Source organism: Neopsephotus bourkii, unplaced genomic scaffold (assembly GCF_033783945.1).
Source record: "Neopsephotus bourkii isolate Nb327-2 ecotype Australia unplaced genomic scaffold, CSIRO-AGI_Nbou_v1 NB_1638, whole genome shotgun sequence".
Taxonomy (NCBI): Eukaryota; Metazoa; Chordata; class Aves; order Psittaciformes; family Psittacidae; genus Neopsephotus; species Neopsephotus bourkii.
Window position 1 is genome coordinate 11,101,097 of NW_026902113.1, and position 16,320 is coordinate 11,117,416.

General features: G+C 40.5%; 1 long non-coding RNA gene across 1 annotated transcript; it reads left to right on the forward strand.

Annotated features, from left to right (window-relative positions):
- The first annotated feature begins 6,342 nt into the window (after positions 1-6,342).
- Positions 6,343-15,233, forward strand: LOC133223582 (uncharacterized). Its single transcript, XR_009728615.1, has 2 exons — positions 6,343-7,131; positions 14,006-15,233. It is a non-coding gene; the product is annotated as an uncharacterized LOC133223582 (long non-coding RNA).
- The last annotated feature ends 1,087 nt before the right edge of the window (positions 15,234-16,320 follow it).

The following is a 16,320-nucleotide window of genomic DNA, read 5'->3' on the forward strand; positions in this document are numbered from 1 at the left end:
AATATGTGAGCTCTGCAGAGTGATGAATGTCTCTTTGTGCACATAAAGTCACTACTCAGAACTGCAAGACCTGAGCACTGTTATTACAATATTTTAGGGTACTAAAAATCAAGAGAAACTTCCTGTGTAAGCAACAGAGCCCAGACTGAAATAAAAAATAATGAAGGCCTCAGAACAACCCTTGAAAGCCGTCAATTCACTTTTCATTGCATCAGGTTTTATGAAGCAGAGGTATCCGGGCAGCATGGGTAAGCACGTGCCTGGGGAAGCATTTACGGGGCTGAGGCACTTGCTAGGAAGAACAAGCTCCTGTTATTACTTGTTTTCATAACCACCATAGCTGTATTTTGGCTTTACTGCATATGAGCTGCCTACCTGTTATAAATAGAAGAATCAAGCTTTTTCTTCAAATAAGACTAAAGTGAAACTTTAAGCAAACTTTTACCCTTTCTTTAATGCATTTAATTATGAAAGCTCCAGAAAGTATTTCAGAAGCTTCAGTTCGTAAGTTATTCTGAAGTGTCGTCAAATAAAAGGGGTTTGGAGCAGGGAGGAGGATCAAGGGACAAAAACTGCTAAGTGCATGGCACATCACTGAAAATAAGGAGAATCCTGAAGAGTTAATATTTGTCAGCTGAGATGACAAAACTTAGTATGTGTTTCAGGCCACCCAGACTGTGAAATACGATGGATATATTTGAACCACCACGAAGGCAGGAAGTCAGCTCTTATAAGAAGGTCATTGTACTGTGGCAATGAGCCCAACTGTGAGGTTTTGACCCAAGCATTCACAGAGCACACACCCCGGTATGGGACTCTCTCTGAAGAAATCTAAATTTCCATTTGGATATCAGAAGATGCTCTCAGTTAGTGACCCAGTCAACCTACTTTCCACTACTAAGCAGCCTACTGGGGGCCTTAATATGATAGACACTGTCCTGCTTGGCCTGAATAGTCCCTGGAGCCTCCTGGGTTCAGGATGTGCCCAGTGACTGCAGAGCAGGAGTCCAGGGCAGGGGAGCTGCAGCATCTTGCTGGTTCATATAGGTGGCTTTTCTGCTCATACCTGTGGAGGTAGAAGTAGGTTCTGCTGTTGTAGGTGCTATAGGAAGTGAACTTCCTCAGACACAGCAGGACTTTGGATACACACAGGCTATAACAATGCATGGGGATGCTAGGAAAGGAGCAAAGCAGCCCCACTGTGGATACTGCAGAAGGGGTGGTAGCATGTTGGAGCAGAAGTCAGAGGGCAGCACCCCAGCGAGGCTGCTCTGCCACCTAAAATATGTGTTGTCCCTTCAAACAGGTGCTGCTAGTTACTCAGTGTTCAGATTTCATGTAAATGCCTTGGAAAGGCAGTTTCTTCCTCTGCACCCTTTCCTGACATACCAAATGCTGCACCTCTGTAGTCCCCGGAGTACTTCCCTAGTTACTGGCCTCCAGCTAGACTGTACGCCTCAGCCTGGCAGCTGTTTCCGATCCACCTTACTGTCCATTTATCTAGTTTATATTTCATCAGTAGAACAGTGTCAAAAGACTTAAGTGTGATAGAGACAAAGAGCATCCACTGCTTTCCCTGCATCCACCAAAGCCATTGTGGAAGGCTATCAAGTTGGTCAAGTATGATTTCTCTTTCATACAAACATGCTGATTGCTCCCAGTTATCTATCTGTCCTTCACATGTGTGTGGAAATGGTTTCCAGGATTATGTGCTCCATCACATTTCTAAGGATCAAGGTGAAGCTGACTGACACGTGGTTCCCTAGATTCTCCTTCTTGACCTTCCTGAATATAGGAGTGACATTTTCTTTCTTCCAGTCCTCAGGGACATCCCCTTGTATGACTTAACACATTTTTTAGCATATAAAATATTGGGGGATGGGGTGGGGAGAGGTTTAAAATATTTGTGGTTTGCTCATTTGTTTTTTCCCCTCTGACATCTGTAATTATTTATAAACATTTCATTGGCTATTTGAACCCTTTTTATTATTATTTTTAAAGAGTAAGTTCAGAACAAACAATTGCACCTGAATAAATACTGCTTATAGAATTGCCCACTATGAAAACCTAAAAGGAAAGTTGTCTTTGTACTGCATTAAACATTTTTACTCTATTGGTACTAGGATCTGCTTAATAAGCAAATAGAACAAAACTAACAGTTGTCTTTATAACATAATTTTTTGACAGAACACAGTGACGAATAAAATCATCTCTTGTCCCTCAGAGCTAGTATGATCAATATGATCAATAAGAGCTATATGATCAATAACAAATGAAACACAGGAGCAGGAAAAGAGGGCGAAAAGTGAGAATCTCAAGTGCAGTTCAATTAGCTGCAATGCAGAGAAGGTTTTTAAGGTCATGAGCCTGATGCCTGCAAAGAACATTCCTCAGTGCCTTGTATCAGTGAATGACTGATCAACAAATGCCTCAGCCTTGGAAATCTTAACAGGAGATACTCTAACTCAGAGCTAGGTCTTTTAAATGGGAATTTACCTTTTATATCATCTCCCTACTCAAAAGAAAAGATAAAATAGATCAGACAGGACTGGCTGCAGTGATATTAAACTATTTCCAGAGGACGATGTTTTTCAAAACAGGAATTTTAAAACTCTTGCAGAAACCCATTTTATTCAGCATTTTCAATGTTTAGTGTTTTACAGCCTGTGTCCTTAGGATAGCTCTAAAATACTGTGCATTATTCATTGTTTGTCCAGGTTAAAACCACTTAGTTTTCCTACTGTGTACAAAGGTTGCTCAGGAGCACACCGTCGCATCAACAAAGGTCCCCTCAGGACAACCCATGAATAATGGAACAGAAAGCAAAGTTAGTCACCTTCCTGTCTGCATAAATCTATAAAAAGTACTTCAGAATGATAGATGATGGTGTTGGTGGATTGAATGTTGAACTACGTCTCTGCATTCAAGCACAGAGATGCCTTAAATAAATTATGTATCAAAAGAGAGACTCTAACTTCTAAAAAAGGGCTGAACAAAAACATATTCATGGCTTGGGCTGCCTTGTCCTATTATTCTACTGTTTAGAAATCAATAATATCAACAGTTTGTGAAAGGTCAAACAAGATGATGTGTCCATTGGTATGAGCAGTATTTCAACGTTATCTGTTCTGCAGCCTAAGAATGTCAGAAAAACAAAGTATTGCAATACCAATCTCATGGAGGTACAATGTTGTAATGCTGGTTGTGCACGCTAGGTGGGAATTAATTTTTCATCTAATGTCTTTGTTTCTAATTTGATGCTGACTAATATAAAAAGCTAAGATGCAAGCAGCATCTCCTACCTCCTACGTGACATCCCTCCTTCCCTGAAGGCTAGAAAACCTCAAAAACATTCTGAGAATATTCTGCCTTCTGAAACCAGGGTTTCAGGGACTGCAACCAGCTCTGCACTTCTTGAAGCACAGTGTAATGGTAATGCTTTCATCACCCTATTGCAAGAGAAGCCAGAAAACTAAGGTTAAGAGTTTAATGTGAAAAAGGAAGATGCTCTCCTTTTTCAAGGTTTGTTATTCTTCCTTTTATGCTCCCTGCTGTTTTCTGTCTTTTCTCCATCTGCATTTGATTCCTGTATTATTTTTCAGCTGTTTTGTGTGCACTGATAATAACATTGAGTAACTGAAATGCTGCTTTCAGAAGCTGACATTTTAGCTACTTTTGCTTTGCTCCTGCTACCACACATAGAAAGGGGCAAGAGCATGACAATGGAGGAATTGGAGAGGAAATAATCGTGTTTGTAAAGGTTCACCAAGCAGCACAGCACAAAGGAATTAACAAGATGTTTGTGGCAGCTCTTTAATCACTTCTCTACCATTGCAGAGACTCACTGCAAGGGAAAAGGTATCTCAAGAATGTAGTTCACTTGTACTACAGGTATGTTTGCCTTTCAGTGATAGCATGATTAAAAATAACAGCAGTCCTTAGATTTTATTTCCACTTAACAATAATGTCTTACATACACTCTGAGGGACCACACCTCTAAGGCTGTTTCAAGCATCTCCATGTTGACTGTCATATACCCCTTGAGAGGCCCTCTGGCACTAAAAATGTGCCACAAGAGTTTGTGTTTAACAAGTCCCTGATGACCTTGGCCCTGACCCAGACTTCCCCCATCACACCTTGGGATGCCACCATACAGCTCTAGGTGAGGAGCTGCTCCTGCTGCAGTCTCTCAGCAGCCACATTGATCCTAGTGGTCCTGATGTGAGAAACGGGAGAGAGGAGAGCTGGGTTTCAAACAGCTCCAGGCACTGGACGAAGCACCATCTGTCATTCTGCAATGCCAGGTGCATAGAATTACTGAGGAGTCATGCCACCCAAGCTGACACCAGTCACATATTTAGGGTCAGGCATTTCCTAGTGCTTAGAGAACATGGCTGAGGGTTATCAGAGGGCTACTAGGCAAAGCTGAGAGGCAGGGAATTTATTCTTTAGAGAGGTGGCATAAGCAGTGCAACAAGATTGCAGACAGTCCGTAAGACTTTAATGTATTTATATCAGTCAGCAGCAGTTGGTCACACAGCAGGAAGAGTTCACACTGCACCTATTTAAAGGGTAGCAGAGCTGTGACTCCAGCATAACAGCCCTAAGGATCTCTCCCCATAGGACTGTGCTGGCCAGAAATACTCCAGTGATCTAAGAACAGCTTGCTGTCTCTTTTCAGCACAGGCAGTATTAAACTTAAATCACTGGAGGCATTTGGATTATGAGCAACACCAAGAGACAAGATGAAACTAAACTATATGCTGGCAGTGATTTTAGACATAGTATATCTAGATGGACCAATATACAATTTAAGTACAAAAGAGCTATAGAACATTGTACTTCTGAGTATCTGTTGAGATGGCAAAAAAACATTAATGCCATAAATCTTATAAAAATGGGAGTTTACATATATCCATATATATATGTATACACACCCATATATATATATATACACCCACATATAACCATTCAGGATCCAATTCTCTTTTTACCCTAACAGATACTGAGGGGATTATGTCAGCAGAAAGCACTGTTTACGAGGTCATGCAAATGTTTTCTGACATTTTTTTCTATTACAAAATACTTATTCAAAGGGAGTAAGTCCCTCAGCTTTACTTTTGAATGTTGGGTGATCCTTGATAAGGTTTTTCAGATGAGTAAAATGAGCTGGGGCCAGGGCTCTTCACGTGTGAAAGTCTATGAGCCCCAGAAGTGTGGCCTTTGATGACACAAGCAGAAGTGTTTCAACAGAAATATCTGTGCCATTTTTGTCACCATTTCCCCTCCCTGAATAAGTTGTGCACTTGGGTAAGAAAACATACAAACAAGGAAATGTACTTCTATTGCTGACTACTGTAAAACTGGTTCTCAGCTCATCAAAATCAACTCCACTCAGGATGAAAGAAATGTTATCCAGCACAGGAATATCCAAACACAGAAGCTGAGATCACATACTCAGTGATTCTCCATTGCTTCATACCTACTGAGGAGTTTGCAGTCTTGTTTGAGGGTGTAAAATCTCTGCTCTGACATCCTGGGGTCTTTTAATACCACTTGTGTAAATCAGCTTTGGTCACATAGAGAACACTATAAAGAATCAAGAGAAGTTGCCTGAGAAGTTCAGTTCCAGCCCTATAGGTGTTGGAGCTCTGCCACCAAGCAGATTTGCTGGAACAGTTCTACTGAACCTTCTTCACATACATGCAGTCAGATCATCTGATGAGCATACAGCTGCAGCAGATGGGCTCTCCCATCAGAAAAACATGTCCTGGAGGAATACTGGCAAGATGCTTCTCAGCACCATGTCTCCACTTCTCCCTGCTGAAATGCAGTTTCCTCTTCTTGCTGCCATCCCAGCCTGGTGCTAAGCCAGGTTTTCTTGCAGGGCTACCTCTCAGCCGTACTGCTACCCTGGTTCAGCTCACTGAATAAAAATTAAAAGCAGCATTGCTGCAAGGGCAAGGTGAAGAATCAACAACAGGTGGTGGGGGAAAGCATGCTGCCACTTTTAGTGGCTGACAATGTTTAAATCCGCTTAAACATCTTATCAGATCACAGCTGGAGACTGTAACAATCCTTGGAACTGCACTAACAGAAGTTTCATTATTTGCTTTACTATTTGCAGTTAAGGGAGAAAAGAGGGCCATGGACAAAGGCCTCTTTTCCCCTCAAGCCAATGATAACAAATAGCTTAAAAAGCATGAAGAACAAAGGAAGAGATATGTTTAATATGAAAATACTAAAAAACATTTTTCTCCTACATTGTTCTTCATCTCTACATCTGACAGCCATTATTAATTACTTTTTTAATAAAAACTTTTTTTTTTTAAAAAGTAATTCAAGTGTTCCTCTGCTGTATTACAATTTAAACTGAGTAGTCATACAGAAAAACATTTCTTTCATCATGTATATCTAGTGAAATGCAAACAGCAAATAAGCAGCCACATACAAATAAGGTTCCTTTCAGCATTAACATTTAAAGTTTATATTAGTTACACAGTGAGCAGGAAGTTTTTATAAAGTATGAGGTTTTATTGACAATGCCTGTTTGAAAGCAGATATGTATTACAATATGTATTGTTCATCTATATTCTCAATTACAGCTTCGAATGAAGAGACAGCTAACAGCATCCTCCAAAAGGCAGATACATACTCCTGGGCTTCTACTAAAGCACAAATCACTGCATGCACAGTTCAGCTTTGAAGCCTTACCATAAAAGATACGAAAAGATTTAGGATGAGTTTCAAAAAGCATATTGGCTTCCTTTCAAAACAGCCCAGAAAGTTGCATCTTACGATTTTTGTTTTATGTTATTGTAATTTAGTTAGCGTATGGAAGTTTTTGGTTTTTCTTAGATTACATTCAGCTTTTGAGAAATCATGGAATTATTTGTGAAGTTGCCACAAGCAAGCAGTTAATTTCCTTCTAATTTATGAAGCAAATAATCAAGGCAATTGTAAAAGTTTTGTTTCCAAGCCCATGTCTTCTGTCATTGTAGGTGGCCAGAACAAGTTCTTTAGAAAAGTGGACTAGAACTGGGTCAGGATATTCTGTAAGCCAGCATCTTGGTGTCTCAAAGAAATATTGCTCATGGTTTCAGAAAGCAGAAACCCAGAAGAAATAAAACAGTGGAAAAAGAATTCAGTGTCATTAATAGCATTTACACACATAATTAAACTATAAATATGTTTAAAGTTATAGTGTACCAGTAAACAGTTCATAATCTAACATAAAAGGATTTTTAGTCTTACTATTCCAGGATACAAAAAACCCTACACTGGTAAATTTAGCTATTTGGTTTCAGCTTTGGGTTCAGCTTTGAACTATGTAGACTTTCTGGCACCACTGACTGAAATCCTGTTAAAATTGACTCATCCTTCATTTTCCTGAGAGTGCTAAATTGAGCGTATTTATGTTTGGACCTTTTGGACCCAGACCTTGCTCTAAGTATACATCAAATGACAGATTTCTATAATGCAGAGACCCTCAAATGACACATTAAACATATTTGTCCAAGCTCCTCCTGCAATTAGGAAGATCTATGAATAGCACAGGGTGGTATATCTCTTAATTACTGATCCACTCAAAGTATCATATGCATTTCACAAGTTTTCAGTGCCTAGAAATATTTTGTTGCATGACATGCTTGTGTGCTACCTTCAGTTTTAAAAAGCAAGTATTTTATGTATGGAAAACTATATTCCTGTTTTCTATTTGAGCTCTGAAATACCCCTTTGGTTAGTCAAAGTGCTAGCCTCAGCTTTTTGATAGCAAAAACCTGAACCAATCACACCAGGAAGTTGTATAAGGCAACAAGGCTGGTACCTGGCAATCTGTATGGAAGCCAAGTGACAAGTCAATGCAAACAAACTTTGACAGAAAGCAGCATACTTAGGCTGGCATAGGAATCAGGATCTCCAGCAGTGACCATATGAAATCTGACTAAATATATACCTTAACTGGCTCCTTTAGGGAACATAGTTCTGCACAGATCCATACTAACTGCTCATTAAATCCATGGCTCTGCATGTAATTTGGCTGTGAGATCTACAGAGCTAAGGGCAACAGTGACACCCCCATTCCAAATACTCATCCAGTTGTGAACTGCGATTGTGGGTATACAAGCAGCTGACTTGATCATGATTTACCAAAGTGGAATGTCTTTCCCTCATTGCTTCCCCACTCCTCTTTCTCTGCTCCTCTTTAATGCCCAGCTGTGTGGCTCCACTCCTGCACTAGCTCTGACATTTGTCTGAGCTTTTTGGGAACCCACCAGAAAATTACTTTTTTTTCTTTTTTGTGGACTAGTTTTCTCTCAGGTTGGTGAATTAAATGAGATTGTGCAGATTTCAGTGAGTGAGGAGAATAATGGTGGGCAAAAGAGTTCTTTTGGCAGCAGAAAACAACGAGATCAGTTCACCCTGAATGTAAAACTGAATGTCGGTCTTCAGTGAATTCTGCTTCTTAATCCTTTGGAACAGGTACTAGATATACTTGCAAACACCTTTGACAGCTCTACTGTGATCAGGCACCACAGAATACCTCAAAATTGGTTCCAAATTTCTACACAAAGTGTAAAATTATATTGATGCAGTGATAAATATGTTGTCAAATAGACTTGAATACAAAGGGGTATTAAAAAGACAGACCTTGAAAGAATACCATTAACCAAAAGCAATGGATCAAAAATTGTAATAATGTAATTATTTCTGACAGCAGAAGCATCTTTGCTTATTATTAAGACAGAGGGCATAAATTGGGCATTCAATTATGTTTATAAAGGAAGATTATTGTACCTTAAGTACTGTATGAATTTATGTATTAATTCTGCACTCATATTGCTGAGTATCTGAAATGATGCTATGAAATTGGTGAAAATACTCTGAAATTTTTATTCCTATAAATTAAAACTTAACCTGGACTTAAGTACTTGCTTCTTGAAGGCTTAGCTCTGGACAAACTAAATTAAACAGAATTCTTTGTGCTAAAGATTCAGATGCTTCCCGTGGGCCCCCCCCCCCCCCCCCTTTCTTTTCATCAGGCAGACAGACATGAAGCTAGTAGTCACTTGAAAAGAGGACAACAGTGGACTGCAGTGGAACCTTCATAAACCACTGAGAAAACTCCCACTAAATTTAAACCCAAAATAAGCATTAGGACTTTCCTAAAACCTGTAAATGTTTACCGGGGGAATTTTGTCAGGCAGTCCTTACCATAAAGGGGGAAATTCACCTGTCTAAACACAGGTGTCTAGTGCCATTAGAGAAGTCTATGTATAGTCTCTGTGAGCGCAGGCATTTCCATGGGTCCCTAAACATGACTGCCAACCCCATGTATGACTTTACTACCCCCGGGCTTCTCAAAGGGCACCGGGCATCTGTGCTGAGGCAGCTGAATCCCACCCAGAGTGTCTACCATGCTATTCAGGACAACTTAAAATTCTTCTTCAAGGAGGCTCTGGAGTGAAAAAGGTAGCTATTGCTAAATATTAGTTTTATCCCATAAACAAAACATGCTTAAAGGCAGCTGCCCTACCCTCTTGTGTAGAAAAACTTCATCAATTTTAATGTATTTAAACGTACTTTTGAGTCTTTGGGTTTGTATTTTCTGTCAATAGCCTTAAAAACTATGACTCCTATGACTCCTATTGTGTAAGAAAACAGAGCCTTTGATAATAACCAGTTCCACTTTAGGGTAGTGACGCACTAAGCATTTATGTGAAATAAGCATAAGCAACAGAGAGCGTGAAATTACTCATTGTATGGTGAGTTCAGGTACAGAATTAAATGACATCAGACAGGCAGCCTGTAAACTTCTGCTGCATGTTTGGGTCTGAAGGAAGAAGGAAGAGGAATTTCTGACAATTTCCAAGTCTAGAAGTCCAGGAAATGTGCACAGTCCTGCCTTCTCCCCTAAGTAGGGAATATATTGATGCTTGGTCTGTAGTCCCTGTTAAACAACTATAATTAACTCCAGTAAGGCTTATTTCCCAATCAGCTATGACCCTATTCACAATTGCTTTGAATCAAATCATACTTTTAGAGAAGTTGCTTGTGCAAACCACCACAAAACATCACATTTTTGCACCCCCTTGCACTAGTGGAAATGACAAAGCCAAGAAGCCACACAGAACTGCACTGCACACTTGAGTCCTTTAGAGGGGACAAACTTATTACAGTTCTATTTATTTAGAAATCTAAATAAATGTGGCAACAGATTTCCACCTTTTGGTCCCCCTGTCAGGAAGAAACAGTATCATTAGATGCAAGTACATAGCACACAGAGTTTGTGGAAGGCATCTGAAGGGTCTGTAAGCATCTGAAGGGTGGTGAAGACAAGTACCTCAGGACAGTGGCTCCCTCTGTGAACTGATGAAGGCTGTTTCAAAATGCATTTCATCTATTATTCCCTGAAGGATGAATTTCCATGTGGCATGTTCTGCAGGTGGTATTTTGTAGTCATAAAATATACCCCCACAACACTTTGACAGGTGCCAAAGTCAGCTCCACCATCACCTCCCATTCAATCTATCCACACTTGCCCCAACTAACAGAAACAGGCAGAGGTAGGTTCACAAATCTGATGAGTTAGTAGTTGTGAAAGTCCTGCCTGAAATCTCATTGTTGAAATAAGACACTTCCGGACCAAAGATTCCACAAAGGAAATGCAAAGTTTTTGAAATGAAAGATCTATTCCAGTCACTGGAAATAACTGAGACTGTATTTAAGAATGTCATTTCTCTGATCATGGCCTTCAGTGAATTGAAACAGGATTTTCTTGGATTGTCCTAAATTAAAAAGAAATGGGAAAGCTCTGCCTGATATAAAAATTATGTAATTTTAAACATTTATACCTTACTTAAAAACAGTTCTCAGTGTCAGGAGAGAAAGGAGGTGTTAGCACTTAGCAATAACTATTTTATATCTCTGCTAGTGTAGCATTTGCTAACATAGGAATAGGAGTTTTCAAAATCACATATTTCACGGAACTTGTCACTACTGAGCAAGAAGAGTTGACCTTTGGGTGTTACCAAAGTGCAAATACATGTAATGCAACAGCAGAAGAGCACCTGTACCCTGCACACTTTGAAAAAGCAGGGAGAGTCAAGCAGAAAGGTGCTTAATGCCATTCCCCTCTTGTCATAGCAAATAATTTGAATTTGATAATTTTGAAAGGTCTGAAAGTTTCCCTTGCCCTTCATTTTCACTAGGCCACCAACTGAAGAAGGAGGAAGAAGCAGAAAGCTGGGGTCTTCAAGCCATGTTACCTGCTGTGAGAGATGCTCTCTTCTGAAACACACTGCAACAACATTTTGCTCTTAGGTGTACCAAAATGCCCAAACTAGGAAAACAATTTGTTATAAATTTTATCAAACTGATAAATTATCATTTGCAACTCTCTATGATTTTTCCAGACATGCATCTCAAGCATGTTTCCTTGGAAACAGAAACGAAGAAACCAAACGAACCCAAACTGTCATAGTGCATCACTTTCTTTTTGTTAGTGTACAAAATTCCTTCTCATTAACACTTGTGCTATAAAACTTGTTATGCGTGGATTCCGAATACCTGTTAAGCCACCAAAATAGGCATTTTTTAAGCCAAAAGATGTAGAGATAAAATGTTAAAACCCCCCAAATTTCTACCCTAAAAATCCTGAGCTTCATGAAGAGCTTCCAGACAACTTGTGTGATCTTTAAAAGTGTGCTGGCCACTTTATTAGATGACATCCTGGCTCCCAGCCCTTCAGCCAGCATGAACACCTTGTGAATAATCATTTCAAGCTGGAAATTCAACCTTCGCTATCCTTGTAAGAACACAGGTATTCTAATTTACTTGCAAGGGACTTTAGTACCATTACTTACTACTATGAAGAACTGACAGTATTATTAGATAAATAACAGAAAATGAGGCCAAAAGAGTTCAGACACTCCATTCTCTTCCTCTTCCACACAATGACCTTTCTTGCACAGATTCCCATTCAGTATTTTCCCCATATAAGCTTGTCTCCTTTACAACAATCTTTAACTTTCTACTACATACCCCACACAATACTTTTCCCAGTGTCTCCCCGTAACACTTCCTTTACTTTCCTTCCTTCTCTTTATCAACTTAATTCCTTTTCTTCCTCTGCACATTCTTTATCTCGGCCCATCTGTCTCCCTTCACATCCTCCCTACCATTCCAAACTTTCTCCAAACCCGCTTCCTGCCTCCCTCACTTTGTTTCAGTGCACTGTTTCCGCACTTCTAATAGATACCCAACAGTCTTTCCCTTAATTTCACTCACTTTCTTTCTTGAAGTGCACACACCAACACCCTATAGTCCTTCATCACTTCACAATCCTGCAACATCCTGTTCCTGTTAATACATTCATAGAATCATAGAATGGTTTGGGTCAGAAGGGACTTTAAAGATCATCTAGTCCTAACTCACCTGCCATGGGCAGGAACACCTTCCACTAGACCAGGCTGCTCCAAGCCCCGTCCAGCACTGCCTTGCATGCTGCCAGGGATGGGGCAGCTGCAACTTCTCTGGGCAACCTGCTCCAGTGCCTCAGCACCCTCATAGAGAACAGCTTCTTCCTTATGTCTAATTTACTTTTTACCTTCAGCCTAGATTGCTCTTGCCTCCTCAGCAGCCTGTTCTAGTAAAGTTTTGATCCACAGTATAACAGATTACTGAATAGATTACTCAATAGCTGAAATGCTAAAATAATCACCTCTTTCTCTTTAATTACAACATATTTTCTGTATTCATAAAAAGACCTGATCATGTTTTATGGGCAGGATAGCAAAAAAACCCAAGCAACTGGGTGATCCCCATCTGCATTTGAGGAATGAGGTTTCCTAAGTGAACAACAAAAATAGTATCTAAAATAAGACCATCCTAACCCCATCTGAAATGATTCTAATACACAAAAAAGAGCTAAACTCATGAACTAAACTGCAGCTATATCCCTCCAACACCTTTTAAAACATTCTTGGCATGAAAAATCTCAAGGGGGTGGAGAGAGGGGAAACTGAGTGACACACAGTTAATGCTGGCCTTTTTCCAGTCACTAGCACATCGCAAGTCTCTGTGTCTACTTCTAGCAATTGTCAAATATGGGACAAAGGACATAATGGGTTTCAGTCTCTTTTAAAGTCAACTGTTTCAAAGAGCATTAGATAAATAAAGTGTTATGTTAGCACAGCCCACTCTTTCCACACCCAAAGGATGGTTGGGATAGAACTGCCTTTTAAGTGAACCACTGGTTCTCAAAATGGATTTCAACACACATTAGAAAACCAGACTGTGGCTTTAAGAGCAATCCTAGTTAAATGTAATTACAAATCTATCTGCCCTGAGGACAAGAGGGCTCACCCAATCCTTTCTAAGTCACAATGTCCCCTCTGCTCCTCTTTTTTTGCCAAACAAAGGGTAGAAATTTTGTTGCAGCATGCACAATTACAATCAGTCCTGCAGTGGCTCAGCTGCATTGGTTACTGCACTCCAGGGAATCAGCCAACATTTAATTTCTTGCCCACACTACTCACTCTCAGAGATGAATATTGTGGGTATAACCTTTAAATTCTTGGATCTCACCCATGCTTGTAAGTTGTATGTGTAGAGGTTTAATTGGTGTTCTCATGCAACCTTACACCTCTTCAAAATTCCAGGATGCTTTTAAGAGCTTAGTCTCAACCTACAAGATGGCACTGCTTGCAAAGACATCTTAGGTGCTAGAGGTAATGACACTGCTTTTCCTATATTCCCATCAGAATACCCTTCCATTTGTGCTAATTATACCTTATCTTCATTAATTAATTGTTCCAAAGGTCAAAGTCTACAATGAAGATGATGAGTTTTCTCATAAAATTATCCCCAAGATACAGGTCTAAGGCTATAAAATGGCTCCAGACCAAAACTATTGACTTTTTATGCAGAATAAGCTGATGCAATAAGGAATATCAGAAAGCTGTTTAATCAGGAAAAGGGAACAGAAAATACAAATTCACAGTAAGGGGAATGGTGGTTCTCAGGTGCAAGTATTTACCACACAGTTTTCCTAGAGAACATCAAAGGTGAGATTTTAGGGAAGGCTGAAGCACTGAATTAGCTGACAGTGTATAAACACTGTCTCTTACCTCTTCACTCTCAGCACTCTGACATCGACGCAAAGTATTTAAGAGCTTGCCTTGCAGACTGATGAGCAGCACTAAAAGGCAGGCAAAGGTCTATTACCCCATCTCCCCTTAATGGGTCTGTGGTGCCTGGCAGTAATGCACTGCACAGATGGTGTATGGATGATGCATAGACAACAATAGCTCCTCGATTTCATTACCCTGTGACACCCTGTTAGATACATCTTTGATGGACAAAGAATTCCCATTCATAATTACTCTCTGAGAGTCAAGAGTTTTAATTTCAAAACTAATTGCTATGAGTTATATGAATATATGTTTTACGTCACACCATAATTTAGTTGCCACAGAGGTGTCTAACTGCAATATACCATCTGGTTTATAATGGATCACAAACTAACATGAATCATATATGATCTGGAATCAATCAGAAACGATGGGGGGGCTTATGTGATTATTTTGTCATTCTGTCCTTCTGTCCATCAGCACATGTCTCTTACAAATTTTGAAGCCTTTGCCAGTTTGACAAGTTGAGTGGAAAACTGGGATATAAGCCTCAAAGATACTATATTCTTTGACATTTCATGATAATTCAGAAAGAAGTGGAAGAGACACCCCAATTAGTCTCTCCACTAATTAATGTTGCCACTAATTCCAGTTTTACTTGAGCCTCTTACTAATTTGGAAAGACTAATGATACGTCTCTGACTGGCAGCTCTGCACACGGAAGCCAGCCCAGCATACATGCAGGAAGAGAAAACTACAGTTGACTTTCGCAGGAGAGAGATGCAGAAAGCTCACTGGAAGGATACAGGGAGAAAGAACATCCCTCCCTAGGCAACCAGGCCTCCCCCATCATTGTCTTTAAGAAACAGTAAGTTACTCATAGGAAGAAGACACCGAGCTGCTTTTGCAAGCCTGTTTTCCCAAAGCTGAATAGAAGTTATTACATGTCTTTGTATCTTACAGCTGACAAAATTTTTTATTTCCAAGCCAACACATTCACCCTCAAAACAGCCCTGTCTGTAATCCTAGCAGTAGCCCTCAGTATTTTTAAAAATTATCTAAAACATGACTGACAAGCAGTAAGAGGATCCCAAAGAAGCTGTGGCTGCCCCATCATTGGAGTTGCTCAAGGCCAGGCTGGATGGGGCTTTGATCAACCTGGTATAGTGGAAGGTGTCCCTGTGCGTGGAGAGGGGTTGGAACTGGATGAGCTTTAAGGTCCTCTCCAACCCAAATCATTCCGTGATTCTATGAATCATAGAATCAAAGGCTCATAGAATAGTTAGGGTTGGAAAGGACCTTAAGATCATCTAGTTCTAACCCCCCCACCATAGGCAGGGACACCTCACACTAATCCATGTCACCCAAGGCTCTGTCCAACCTGGCCTTGAAGACCGCCAGCAATGGAGCATTCACAACTTCTTTGGGCAACCCATTCCAGTGCCTCACCACCCTAACAGTAAAGAACTTCCTCCTTATATCCATCTAAACTTCCCGTTTTAAGTTTGAACCCGCTACCCCTAGTCCTATCACTACAGTCCCTAATAAAGAGTCCCTCCCCAGCATCCTTATAGGCCCCCTTCAGATACTGGAAGGCTGTTATGAGGTCTCCACGCAGCCTTCTCTTCTCCACACTGAACAGCTCCAACTTTCTCAGCCTATCTTCATACAGGAGGTGCTCCAGTCCCCTGATCATCCTCATGGCCTCCTCTGGACTTGTTCCAACAGTTCCATGTCCTTTTTATGTTGAGGACCCCAGAACTGCACACAGTACTCCAAGAGATCTCACAAGAGCAGAATTCGGGGGCAGGATCACCTCCTTTGACCTGCTGGTCACGCTCCTTTTGATGCAGCCCAGGATATGGCTGGATTTCTGGGCCAACCAGAATGAACAGGAATACTATGTTGAAGGAGTGTGTAGTGATGCAGGACTATAGGGCATTGGTGTATACATTTCATGAAAGTGAGTGAATGGGTTCAAGTCTTTCCTGGTTGACTCCTTCCACACATACTGTAACCTTGCAAGTTGCCTGACACGGCAGGCTTCGAATCTTGCACCAGTTCCTCACCGCTCCCCCAGTGTGCAGCAAGTGGCACGCTGTCTCACCTAGAACCACGTTCCTGCTTCTTCTGAACACCGAGCAGAGCTCTCATTGCAGCTTCCCCTGATTTCTGATTTCATTTA